At 41.5% G+C, this 13,027-nt stretch overlaps 1 non-coding gene and 1 pseudogene across 1 annotated transcript; both read right to left on the reverse strand.

Moving 5' to 3' along the window:
- Window positions 1–4,035: 4,035 nt before the first annotated feature.
- On the reverse strand, window positions 4,036–11,867 carry LOC103638945 (dnaJ homolog subfamily C member 2-like; annotated as a pseudogene).
- TRNAL-AAG (transfer RNA leucine (anticodon AAG)) lies at window positions 6,436–6,516 on the reverse strand. Its single transcript has one exon. It is a non-coding gene; the product is annotated as a tRNA-Leu (tRNA).
- Window positions 11,868–13,027: the final 1,160 nt, after the last annotated feature.

Raw genomic sequence — 13,027 nt, forward strand, 5'->3', positions numbered from 1 at the left:
AGTTGATTACGTAATATGTTCCAGCAATGCATAAATTGGAAGGACTTGTTATCCTTGTCTCTAGACTTAAACAGAGCCATTGCTTGAACAATCTGCAGGTGTCATGCAAATAAATCATCCAATGTTGTGTGAATCATATGAAAACAAAGAAAAATAATACAACAGTTACCTTGTCTTGCAAGGTTACACCACTTTGCCTTCTACCTTCGATATTTGATATACAAGCACATAACTTGTTTACTGCCTCCAAAATAGAACCCCATCGATGAGATATTGAACTCTGTGATCGAGCAGATTCAAATGTCTTATTGGTGTGAAAGTAATTATAAACTCTCTTCCAAAATGTACCACGAGTCTGATTTGTGCCGTTCACAGCATCCAAACTAATGTTGAGCCACGCGGATACAACCAAAGTGTCTTCCTCTTGAGTGAAATTACCAGACCTTTTTCTGGTTTGGTCTAGAAGAAAGAACGTTAGGAGAAATATGTTGTTCACTAACAATATTCAAGTCATCGAACAAAATATTGTTGTTATCCTCGTTCATCAGGTTACTATAATCATCATACAGGGAACCAACTGAAACTGGTTATGCATGGGTTATGAGCACACTAGGAAATAGAACAAGTTGCTACAACATGTTTAGGATGAGCAGAACCGTGTTTGAAAACTTGCATACTGTTCTTGTTGAGACATATGGGTTGAAAAGCACTAGAAAAATGTCATCAGTAGAGGCTTTGGGGATGTTTCTATGGATTTGTGGAGATCCTCAGTCACTTAGGCAGGCGAAAAATCGATTTTGTAGGTCTATATAAACCTGTAGTCGAAAATTTGATAAAGTCCTTACTAGTTTGAACAAATTGGCAGCTGACATAATAAGACCAATAGACCTAGAGTTTAAAACTATTCATCCAAGGCTACAATCACCTAGATTTGAACCTTTCTTTGACAATTGCATTGGAGCCATTGATGGCACACATATCCCAGTTGTGGTTCCAATTAGCAAAGTAGTGCAACACACTGGCAGGCATGGGTACACTACACAAAATGTTTTGGCCATTTGTGATTTCGATATGAGATTTACTTTTGTTGTGGCTGGATGGCCGGGATCAGTTCACGACATGAGAGTGTTTAAAGATGCAATTGAGAAATATGGAGATAAGTTTCCACATCCTCCTGACGGAAAATTCTACCTTGTGGACTCGGGTTACCCAAACCGTAAAGGTTACCTTGCTCCTTACAAAGGTACAAAATACCATCTGCCAGAATTCTGAAATGGTCCGATGTCAGGCGGTAAAAAGGAGAATTTCAATTACGCACATTCTTCTCTTAGAAATGTTATTGAGAGGTCATTTGGTGTGTTGAAAATGAAATGGAGGATTCTATTGAATCTCCCTAGTTATCCAATGCCAAAACAAAGCAAAATAATTATGGGATGCATGGCACTTCATAATTTTATTAGAGAGAGTTATAGGGGAGACAAGGACTTTGATTTGTGTGACCATGATGAGAATTATCTTCCTGAAATTGGTGAGTCATCTACTGCCGGTGCAATTAGTCAAGACGTCGTTTCAGTTCAAGGTGAAGACGACTACAATATGAATGAATTTCGAGAATGGATATGTGATGGTTTGTTTAGTAGAATGTAAAATGCATTGTGTGTAATAAATTTGTGTATCATTGTGGACTGTTCTATTATTTGAAACTCATTTGTGACTGCTTTTCGGTTTGTCATTTGGAATATTTGAAATATATTTGTGGTTTGTTCGTATTGGATGCAATGAAACGAGAGAGATCTTGTAATTCTTTGCTTCTGTTGTGCAAGCAGTCGCAGTTTCCTTTTGGTGACATTTGATTTGTAATATATTTCATAGTCACATTTGCAAGCAGTCGTATTGGAAATATATTTCAGTTCATAGGTGTTTGTATTTCAGTTTCAAATATATGCTCAACAGCACAGTTTCAGTTCAGCAGCACAGTCGTATTTGCAAGCAACAGGGGCAAGCGTGAGGGCATTTTGGTATTTGTATACTGCTTTAACTGTGTTTAGCTTATGTTTAGTCTCTAGAACCAAACAGGGTAGGGACTAAAGATTAGTCCCCTAACTAAATTTTAGGGGGTGTTTGGTTAGAGGGACTAAAGATTAGTCTCTAGTTTTTAGTCCCTTTTAGTCCCTTTTTTGCCAAACACTAGGACTAAAATATGGACTAAAATGATTTAGTCTTTAGTCCTTCACATAGGTGCTAAAAGAGACTAAAAGCTCATAATTATCATGTTGCCCTTACCTTTTTATAGATAACTAATATTATGAGTATATTCTAAGGGTATTTGAGTCTTTGGTCAATGTATTTAATGACTTTAGAATCTATTTAGTCCCTAAAACCAAACATATAGGGACTAAAGTTTAGTCCTAGGACTAAAGTTTAGTCCTAGAACTAATTGAAACCAAACATGCCCTTAGTCCTAAGACTAATGAAACTAAACATACCCTTAAATGGTGGATTTGATTTGCCATGTGATCGCACATTCGCACTTGTACGTGCTCTGTCGCTACCGTCTGTCGGCGGCAAGGACATGCCATTGCATGCATGCCCATCACCATACCACCGCTTTACGATGACATGCCTAGTCTATATCTAATATTACAGTTTTTGTGTTTTTATTTTTTTTCTTGCCCTAGGAGCACAAAAGAAGTAACCACAAAAAATTGAGCTTAGACAAGTAAGAGTGGTGGTCTGCGGAAAGTTCCGAAGATGCGCTCAAAAATTGAGAAAAGTCTTTCAAACTCGAACAGACTATCTTCCAGTTAAGCTATTTTCAGGAAACAAGATTCGCCGAACCCGTCAAATGAAGGCACAAACAAATGTGGAATTTTTCTCCCTGGTCAGAAAAGTTACTGAGTTTGCTGAAAATTGTGTCTGCATGCGAAAGCTATACATGTTTTACGAGCGGGCCCTAAATCATATGACAAAACGGGAAGAGACTGCGTAAAATTATCGGCGGCGACGAGTGCTTTGATGCAAACCATGGAGGAAAAAACCCCAGAAATTCAGTTTCTTCGCAATAAGAATATATTGGTCTGGAAGTGAATCAGAAATTCAGCTCGAATAGTAAAAAGAACTGTTAATATGATCGTGCAGGTACATGTGTTGTTTGCATAGCTTCAGAAGGGTGGCTTCACAAACCCAAAACCCCACATGCACTGGAAACAAAAAAAAAGGCCCTCTACACTCTGGAAACCAAAAATGGGCCTCTTTGACAACGGAAAGTCCTTTTATCTCTCCTAACAATAATAAAAGTCGGTATTTTCCTCAACTATAAAACATAGAAACACAAACCATAAAACCGCATACATACGCTCCCCTCTTTCTCTTTTTCTTTTGTAATTATTTTTGGTTTATTTTTTTAAAAATAAAGTATAGTACATCATAAAAAACAAATTTTATTAAATTGCCCGTTCAATTACGAAATTTAGGGAAGTGGCCATTAGTAACATGAAACAAAAAAAATGGAAACAGGGAAGCTGAACGCAACTGCGTTCCCAAGCATTGAGAATGCTTGGGGGCGATGTAGCTAGCCAGTACAAAGTGACCAGGGAAAATGATTCACTTCAATAATAGGTCTCACGATGTAACATATATTCCTATCATGTAGTTATTAATGAATAAAAACATACTCCGTATATAGTTCTCTACATTTTTACCGAACTAGGGCACCAATGCCTTCCATCAACAACCCGAAGGGGCCAGACGAAAGAGACCCCAGACGAACCAGTGCTACAAATTCCAATCATCAGTACATCAACAGTAGATGAGCTTCAATGGCATTATCCTACGGCTAGCCACAGTACAACAACCCTCGTGGCCTGGCACAATAAATGAGTCGTTACAGTTCCATAACAAAATTATCCTCGCCAAACAGTACCCCCCAGCAAAGATACTAAACTCAATCTATATAACATTGCCATCTTCCTTGCAAAATGTACTTCGAGTGAGGTAATGCCTCAGTCTATTCCCCAGTTTTCTTGCTCCGGCAAATTATCTCATTGCTGCAACCTTTTTCTTGCACTGGACTACAGTTTTACCTGGGACAGCAACAGCCACGCACTCCCTGACTCCCATCTTTGGCTTGCATCCTTGGGTAAAGCCTTTAAAGCTTGGAGTAGAGCGCCTCTGTCCAGGCATCTGGATCAGCCACAGATGGTGCTTCATCTGGGACAGGATCAGCGACAGCTTTCCCATTGGCTGTCTGGCTACTCGCAAGTTGTGCGACCTTTGACGATGCAGTCCCAGCTCCGTCAGTTGATGAACTAATTTCATCTCGGGTCGAAAGAGGTGAAGCAATAGATTGGGCCTGTTTGCGCTTCTCAAGGAAGGAGTCGAAAGATTTCGATGAGTCTGGCTTCTGCAAAAGAACACTCTTGGTGCCCTTGAGAATTTCCTCAACCGAGCTATTAGTCCCAATAAATTCTGAAACAACCTATCATCTTCTAGAAATTCCCTTAGGATACTTTTGGATTGCTTTACTAAGCATCTCAACCTCTTCCTTTCCCCATGGTCTCTCTTGTTTTTCATAGTTGTTTAGTATGCTGCCACTGCCTTCTGTCGCTCTACCTCATGTAGAGTCAGAATTTGGAGCAGGACATTCCACACCATTGCTTCAATTTTCTTCTCTTCCTTTGAGGAACTTTCATTGCGAAGTGCATTGCTCATCAACCTAGCCTTTTCAGCTGCATCCTTGCCATCCATTCCAACACATAGCTTCTTCAGCTGTTCCATATCAAGTGAAGCACATGTTGATTCAACATCTTCTTTTGACATACCAAAGTGGCTATCTGCAACCACAGGTGCGGCAATAGTGCGCAAACGAGTTTTCTCTTTGCGAAGCAACTTCCTCTCTTTCTCCTTTAGCTTCTTCTGATGTTGAGCGGCTTCTGCAGCTTTCTTGGACTCTTCTTCTTTCCTTATCCTTTCTTCTTCAGCAGCTCTGGTTGCTTCCTCTTCTTGCAATTTCTTTGTCAGATACTTTGCCTCCTTTCTCCTCTGTTTCTCAGCTTTATGCTCCTCTTTCCTCATCTGGATCCTTGGGTCTTTCTTATAAACATTGTCCACAAGAGTGTGTACCCGCGCATATTCTACCTTTTTGGCCTTCTCGTGTAGCTTTGCATTCTGTCTCTCCATCCATCTCTTATGTTCAGGAGATTCAGCTTGCTCCAAGTCATACTCATCATCATCTGAAAATTCCCTCCAACTCTTGAAGTTGTACCAGAAATTGTAGAACTTATCAACATCCTCTATAGGAGTAGTATGATCTCCTAGAGAAGGAATAGGCTGCATAACTGACCAACGTCTATTTCTCATGAAGGCTGGGCCAAAAACCTTGAAGAAGGCTTGTGGGGAACAGTCTGTTGGGACATTATCATCAAACTCATTTGTAGAATCATAAATCCTCCTCTTTGCAGGATCTATGAGGACTTCATAGGCCTCCTAGATGGTCTCGAAATGATTCTCTATCTCATCCTTTTTTGCTTGCTTTGCTTCCTCTGTTATCTCTACAATAATCGATGAAGCCTGCTTATCTGGATGATGTTTGAGAGCCATGCCCCGATAACTTCTTCGTATCTGATCTTCAGTGGCCAAGAACCTCTCGTGCCCCAACACAAGTAATGCATAGTGATCCTGTTGTCGACAACCAGATGACTTCTTCCCTTTGCTGCTAAAGGTATCAGAAGAAGTATTAAAATCTTGGCTTTTATCATCCTATGAGACGCTGGGATCATCAGTTTCTTCTTCTTCATGCTGCCCAAGATCAAGAAGCTTCATTGCTACAGCATGGAACGAATGACCAGCAGGTTCATATTTCAAAGCTTTAACATGCAGGCAGTTTGATGAAACATACAAAGGCACTCCATCTACAATATCCTGGGAGTAAGTGATAGTGATCAGAAGACAACTCTTCTGGCACTCCATAAGCCAATGCTTTCAAATTGTGAACAAAGCTCCTGGGTCAAGATAAACTGATACAGCCGACAGAAATTAACAAGTCAATTAGCTAGATACTTAGCAAATTAGTTCCAAACTAAAAAACAGCACCTTGAAGTACAAAATATACAACACTTATAATCAGTAATCAGTTGAGCCGAACATTGAAAAAACATAAAATAATAAGCTAAAACCGACGAGAGTGGAAATTGAATCCACGCCTGCAGAAAAGAACTTGCAATTGAGCTCTTCAGTGGTTAGCAATAAAAATTGGATAAAACTCACGCCGTCAAAAAGTTAGAAATAAAACTGGACGAAATAGAGAAAACTGGCGGAGAGTAGATTTGAAACGCTTGAGCAGTTGAGCTCGTGAAAGTGTTAGAACTAAAAAAATCGGATACATTTGATCTTGTCAAACGGTTAAAAATTAATTTTGCATAAAATACAAAAAAATATTGACGAGAGTGGGATTTGAACCCACGCCCTTTCGGACCAGAACCTTAATCTGGCGCCTTAGACCAACTCGGCCATCTCGTCAATGATGTTTATTGGTAATGAACATATTAGTGCATGTGGTCAAGGCTTGGGATATGTGCTCATGCAAGAAGGACATGTGATTGCCTACGCGTCTCGTCAGTTGCGGAAACACGAATTGAACTACCCCACGCATGACTTAGAACTGGCATCCATTGTGCATGCGCTTAAGATTTGGAGACACTACATTATGGGAACTAAGTGTCAAGTATACATGGATCATAAGAGTTTGAAGTATATATTCACTCAGAAGGATCTCAACCTCAGACAACGCCGTTGGTTGGAGCTTATTAAGGATTATGATTTGGAGATTCACTATCACCCGGGCAAGACGAATTTGGTCGTAGATGCCTTGAGTCGGAAGGAGCATGTTCACTCCGCTTTTGTTGTCCAGCTACCCGATGAATTAGCAAAAGATTTTGAGAGACTCAACCTGGGAATTGCTACACACACTGAAGGAGTTACCATAGAGTTGGAACCTACCTTGGAGCAAGAGATTCGTAAAGGTCAGGTTGTTGATGCTAAAATTCAAGAGATTAAGGATCTTATTACGGAAGATCGAGTACCGGAATTCACGGAGGATGAGCAGGGTACTATATGGTTCAAAGATCGGATATGTGTTCCAGAGATTGATAGCCTTCGTGAGACTATATTGAAAGAAGCTCATGATTCTGATTACTCAATCCACCCTGGTAGCACTAAGTTGTATCAGGATTTGAAGCAGAAATATTGGTGGTATGGATTGAAAAGAGATGTTGCTGCCCACGTGGCTAAGTGTGATGTGTGTCAAAGAGTCAAGGCCGAACATCAAAGGCCAGCTGGACTATTGCACCCATTGAAGATACCCGAGTGAAATGGGAAGAAATTGGTATGGATTTCATTGTTGGACTACCCCGCACTCCAGCAGGATATGACTCTATTTGGGTAATTGTGGATAGATTGACAAAAGTGGCTCATTTCATACCAGTGAGGACTAATTATACGGGAGCCAAGCTCGCAGAATTGTATATGACTCGGATAGTTTGTCTACATGGAGTGCCTAAGAAGATCGTGTCTGATCGAGGATCACAGTTTACTTCTCGGTTTTGGAAGAAGTTGCATGAGAGCTTGGATACAAAGTTGAATTTCAGTTCAGCCTACCATCCCCAAACTGATGGGCAGACTGAGAGGACAAATCAAGTACTGGAGGATATGTTAAGAGCTTGTGCTCTTAAACATGGTGGAAGTTGGGATAAGAGCTTACCATATGCGGAGTTCTCTTATAATAATAGCTACCAGGCCAGTTTGAAAATGTCACCATTTGAGGCTCTATATGGCAGAAAGTGCACGACTCCTCTATATTGGGATCAGACTGGAGAAAGACAATTCTTTGGACCTGAGCTTATTCAAGAGGCAGAAGAACAAGTTCGAATGATAAGAGAAAATTTGAGAATTGCACAATCCAGGCAAAAGAGCTATGCTGATAATAGGAGAAGACTAGTGGAGTTTAAGGAGGGTGATCACGTGTATCTGAAGGTGTCACCGATCCGGGGTATGAGGAGATTTAAAGTTAAAGGAAAGTTGTCCCCTCGCTTCATTGGGCCTTTCTTGATCTTAAAGCGAGTGGGAGAAGTTGCATATCAACTGGAGTTACCCGATCATCTATCAGATGTACATGATGTATTCCATGTGTCCCAGCTAAAGAAGTGCCTCACGGTGCCTGAGGAGCAGCTACCTCTAGAGGACCTTAGTGTTCAAGATGATCTGACTTATGCTGAGTACCCTATCAAGATTCTGGACACTTTGACTCGTGTTACAAGAAATAAGGTGATAAAGATGTGCAAAGTACAATGGAGTCACCACAGAGAAGATGAAGCCACTTGGGAAAGAGAAGAAGAACTTCGCATAGACTTCCCCCATCTTTTCCCTAGATCTTCTTAAATCTCGAGGACAAGATTATTTTTAAGGGGGGTAGGATTTGTAATACCCACTCTGTAAGAAAACCTAAAAGGGGAAAGTTATGTTACTTTATATACATGTGTGCCATATCTATTTGTCATTTCATGTGAACACCTTATTTGAAAACAGAGAATTAATAAAAGGCATGCCACGAAATTATGCATCATGCTGAGTTTTACTTGATTGTGCATTTACGGATAATAAAACAAATGAGTCATTAACAATATATTAATGAACCCATAGAATTTAGCCTCTAACTTGGAAACAAAACCACGAAATTAGAGGAAAGACGGAAATAATATCCAATATAAAATAATATTATAATTAAAATAACCTCACCACAAGATGGTATGACCCAATTGCATAGCTAATATGAATTTAAATTTGCACTTAAGTTGAGTACAAAATTTAGAATCAAAGGAATTAAGAATAAAAGAAAACATGAAATGAAAATAAAAGAAAAAAAGGGCAGACCAGCGCTTGGGCCATTTCTGCTCTCCAATCAGCCCAGCTATCACATACGCGGCCCACTTATCCGCTCCCGTGGTACCATCCCTTGGCATTCACCGCCAGGTGGGCACCACTCCCTAGGGTCGCCTAGCTCCGGATCGTGGATCGGCGCTTCCGTGACGGCGGCCGACTGATGGGACCCACGTCCCAGTCTCGGTATTCCGCTCGCCCGCGCTGTGCCATTGTCTTGTGGGGTATCCGTGCCAGGGTCAGCTGTCGCAACACTGTGGATCTTCCTTCCCCTCCCCGCACGCTAACAACCCAGAGCTCTCGCCGTGGACCCCGCCAACGTTAACAGCCAGCCCTCAACCACCCTCGCCTACTACTCCAGGTATAAGACCCATACCCTTCACGTCGCCCAAATCCTCTAGTAAATAATCAGGTGCCGCCGTCGGGCATGTCGCTTGTTTAGGCAAACGCGGGCCGAGAGAGAGATTGGGAGCGGGGGAAGAAATTGCCGCCATGGATCCCCACCGATGTGGTCGTTCGAAGCGCAATTGGGGACCCCGAAGATTCGCGCAGGAACACTGATGGTTGTTCCCTTCCCGTTCGGGCCGGTGGGGCAGCCGGTGTGGTGGGATTCCTCGCCGGAGGGCGCCACCACCATGTGATCTGCACCGTGCTGATTACTGGGTCCATCATCGTGGTAAGTTGACTCTCCTGTGTTCCACTCGCTTCCTTCTTTGAGTTACACCGTCCCGTTGGGCAGATTGGTAGCCGGAGCGCGGAGCATGGTTGCTCCGATGAGGGCGCCACCTCCCTAGGCGGAGCGCCGCCGCCTGGTCACGGCATGAGGAAGAGAAAGGCGCGGGCGTTGATCTTGTAATCAACGGCTCCGGTTGGACGAGGGGGGAATGAGTCAAGGACCGTAGATCTCCATGCGTGCGGCTACGATTAGGGCATAGCTTATCGGTTCGTCGTGGACCGTTGATCCCTATAGGAGTGGTCGAGATTAGATTTTGGATTCTGTTTCAGTCAATTGGATTTGGACCGACGGATCTTGATCCAGCAGCCCTCATCTGAGAATACCTTTTCACCTTAGCACATTTGCTTAAGAGCCCTTGAACTATGCAGGAATTAACCCGCCGTCCGTTGTGGGGGTTCTCTGAGTCTTGGAAATAGTTACTCTGAAACCCCTGCGCTTCCCAGAAATATGTGTGCAGTCCAGTTAGTTGATAAAACCAGAAAAATAGTTTAGAAAATAGTTTTTAGTACAAATTTAATTACAGAAACTTGTTTAATTCATAGAAAATGCATATGAACTCCAAATTGGTCCATTCCAGTTTCTAAATTTTCATAATATTATTGTCTATCTACTTGTGCCTCTGTTTTAACATGAAAGATGATTTAAAATTTATCTAGTACTTAATCATGTATTAAATACACAAAACCTTGGAAAATTCATCACTTAAAATATATAACTCCAAATTTAATGATTCCAGTTCCTATGATCTCATTTTAATGTCTAGATTATTACTGTGTATTTTAGTTACATGCTTGGTGTGATGTTAATTGTTGCTATACTATGTATGTATTGTGTTGATGCGAGTAGACGAGCAAGCACCGGGGGATCCTGAGGTTCAGCTGGTAGAGACTGCTGAGCAGGAGCTCGTTGAAGGCAAGTTGTGCCCTTGATCACTTCTTTTACCCATTCATGTTCTTATTAATCATAATGATCTGCATAGGTTAATTTTGATGGGACCCAATAGGTTACTCTAGATTTTGACTATCTTTATACCTTGTTTCACCACTGGTTTTACTACTAAACTTTTGGGTAGTACATGCTATTGCTTTATGTGGCTTTGGATATAGAGATATTCATCACTCATTTTTATACTTGTTATTATCTATTCATTATTTTATGTCCATGATAAGATCATTATGTTAATGGGAACATGGAGAACCACCCGGGAAAACAGTGCTACCACAAGGGTTTAATGGGACGCCCTTGGCTGATTAACTAGGAAAGCTAGTGGATGGCTACCTTACCCAAAAGGGGCAAGGGCAGTAGGGGAGTGGTCAGTGTAGGGAGGTCCTTGGGTTGATTTTGCTGCGATGGCGGTCAGGCGAGGGATTCCTGCACTGGAGCTTCCTATAAACTGTAGCGGGTAGTCGGAAGCTAGTGGAACTTTGTAAAGGCCTCGTAGTGGTACCCTGCCTCGCTTCCTTGGTAGAGGTGTATGGGGTCTGATCAACTCCGTGGCAAATGGGTAACACGACTTGTGGGTAAAGATGCACAACCTCTGCAGAGTGTAAAACTGGTATACTAGCCGTGCTCACGGTCATGAGCGGCTCGAACACTCACATGATTAATTTATGAAACTTAAACTTAATTTGTCATTTCATTGCATCTGGGATTATTTTACTATTACTTTTATTTATTATTTCTAAGGTTCGGTATTTACTTACACTTAGTAATTGCTAATAAAATTTTGACCAACTTATAAAAGCAATGCTCAGCTTTAGCCCTTATTTCACTGATCAGACTTACACTTCATGAACTCCCACCTTTGGTGAGTTTATGTCACATTATTCCCCACAACTTGTTGAGCGATGAACATGTGTGAGCTCACTCTTGCTGTCTCACACCCCCCACAGGAGAAGAGCAGGTGGTTCAGGAGGAGCCACAAGGCAAGGAGTATAATCTGATCTAGGTGGCGTTTCTCAGTTGACATTGGCGCCGACGATCCTTAGTTTGTTTTATGTTTAATCTTTTATTTTGTATTAAGTCTTCCGCTATGTAATAAATACTCTGATTTTACTGTGACATTTATCTCTATACACTCTGTTATTATATATGTTGTCTTCTTTGGCGCATGTATGAAATGCACCCGGCTTTGTTCTTTAAAACCGGGTGTGACAGCCCACAACTCAGTAGCTGAGAGAGCGCTGCGAGCGCTGGGCATGGGGCCCATAAGGCACGACGCCGAGACGAGACACGTGGGATGGGCCCAGAGTGTTGGCGCGGAGGGTGGAGCCATGGTACCACCAGGTGTCTATATTAGATTCTTAATAAAGTAATATAAATTTTATGGATAGAGAAGACATGATTTGTATTGGATCAAACATACACATTGGATTCATACAACCGCTAACTGATACAATAACAGCTGCATTTCTCAAGTAGGTTTGCCTTATTTATAGGGTGGGGTGTTTATTTCTCTAACTAAAGTTTAATACGTACAACGAGATAAATTTATTAAACCTAATTAATCTATGATTAACAAATGCTTATTATAGCATCACATGATTGAATCATGGACTAACTAGACTTAATAGACTCGTCTCATATATTAGTAGTTATCTATGTAATTAAATTTATAATAGAGCTATATTTCATACTTCTAACAAGTTCATGTGCACCATATGTGTACCGAATTTGAACTTGCAATTTTGTATATAATAGTAGTAGGATAGAGAGTGTCGGTGTTTGGACCACGGGTCCTTGACCAACTAGTAAATTGTGCGCGTGACCGGACTCTAAATGGTGTGCGAGAAGACACAAGCAATTATTTTGGTTCGGGCAGCATAAGGCCCTACTTCCAGCAGAGGGAATGATGCTTATATTACTCGCACCGAGGTGCCTGTAATAGGGGTTTACAAGCACAGCGGGAGAGGGGAAGTCCCAAGTCCCTAGAGATGAGTGAGGCAAATGCCAATATATGAAACAAAGTGGAAGAGTGAACGTTCGTCTGCGTTTTCTTCTCCTATCCCTCTCTCCTGGAGGGACCACTGTCCTATTTATACATGAAGGGGAGCGTTCACAGTGAAGCTGGATGTTGTATCTGAAGGAGAGATATCCTGGCGTCTGCAAGCCGACGTGACGGTGAACTGTTGTAAGTGCAATCAACCCCAAGCGAGGGTTTTGGTGATTTAATGACAAAACAGATAAGGGTACTAACAGTTTTTTGTTCCTAATGTATGATTAGAAAGAAACAGAAACTTAAGGAAGCACCAAGGACTTCATGCAGCGGACGTATAAAATTTTATGTAAAATCTTGATTTGCATGATGTAATTCTTCCTTATTCTTTTTCGCACAGGTAAAGGTGTTTGCTATAGCTCAAG

This window comes from Zea mays, chromosome 9, assembly GCF_902167145.1.
Source record: "Zea mays cultivar B73 chromosome 9, Zm-B73-REFERENCE-NAM-5.0, whole genome shotgun sequence".
In the NCBI taxonomy this organism is placed as follows: Eukaryota; Viridiplantae; Streptophyta; class Magnoliopsida; order Poales; family Poaceae; genus Zea; species Zea mays.